The 1,049-nt window shown below is 56.7% G+C and overlaps 1 protein-coding gene across 1 annotated transcript in view; it reads right to left on the reverse strand.

The window, feature by feature from the left end:
* The window catches only part of LOC113213287 (probable cytochrome P450 6a13), a gene marked incomplete at its 5' end in the record, with an annotated part of 14,579 nt that overhangs the window by 2,820 nt on the left and 10,710 nt on the right, over positions 1-1,049 (reverse strand).

Raw genomic sequence — 1,049 nt, forward strand, 5'->3', positions numbered from 1 at the left:
GTGTCGGGCAGTAGCATTAGTTCCGCCCAACACTTGGGAGAGAGATTAGAGAGCGGCCAATAGACCGATCTAAATATACCAAATACAAACGAGGGGGTTCTGCCGTGGTCCCCGCGGGCGTGCAGCGCGGTCCACCAGCACCCTGTGAGGCGGCCACCAGCACCCTGTGGCCTGTGGGGCGGGCGGCTGGCAGCGGCGGGGTAGGCCGCCCGCACCGGCTCGGAGCGCGACGGGCACGCCCGCCCCGCCCGCCTCACAGGGGCCCTGCCGGCGCAGACCAGACCACCTCCGCGGACAGTCGATGTTTGCCGGACGATCCTTCTGCGGGTGCGACGGGGTCCTTCCTTATCAGGGCCCAGCAGATAAAGGAATGGCGGACCCAGCGGCGCGACGGCATTGCAGTCGGCGCTGATAGCCCTGGCGGGACGAGGGAATAGCGGAAGCCGAACGAGACTGGTCAAGGAAAGTCGCACCTCGAGTAAAAGTAAGTCTAAAAGGGATGATGCAAAGCGTTGAATGCATCCTGCTGCGTGCCGCCGCGGACACTTCCATCCATGTGATGTCTGCATCGGTCTCCGCAGGATGAAGTGTGCCGTCCCTTTTACAAGGAAACAATTGTTTACGCCAGGGCTGTAATACCTGGTGGCTGATTGACCCCGTGGACTTATGTAGTTATGCTGTACCGCACGCACGAGTGCGCGCGCGGTTTGCCTATCGTCCCTGTCCACGGCGCCCTACGGGCCGAGCGAGTAAGCCAAGGCTACCTACCCGTGCGTGCGGTACAACATAACAGAAGTGCACAGATTTAATCAGCAACCTGGTATATTGTTTGAATTCACTGAATGCAACCCTTCCAATCTTGAATATCTCTTTTTCGTTTTTGTTTTAGATGAAACTGCAGTGTGACATTTGTTTCACTGATTTTGACCTGGACTTACATCGACCCAAGAACCTGCCCTGCGGACACGCTTTTTGTAAAGAATGCGTGCAGAATCGTTCCTTCGGGACGAGTTGTCCTACTTGCCGAAAAGTAAATGAGTACAAAAAAA

The sequence above is a fragment of the Frankliniella occidentalis genome, unplaced genomic scaffold, assembly GCF_000697945.3.
Source record: "Frankliniella occidentalis isolate FOCC.00 unplaced genomic scaffold, Focc_3.1 Scaffold25, whole genome shotgun sequence".
NCBI classification, from domain to species: Eukaryota; Metazoa; Arthropoda; class Insecta; order Thysanoptera; family Thripidae; genus Frankliniella; species Frankliniella occidentalis.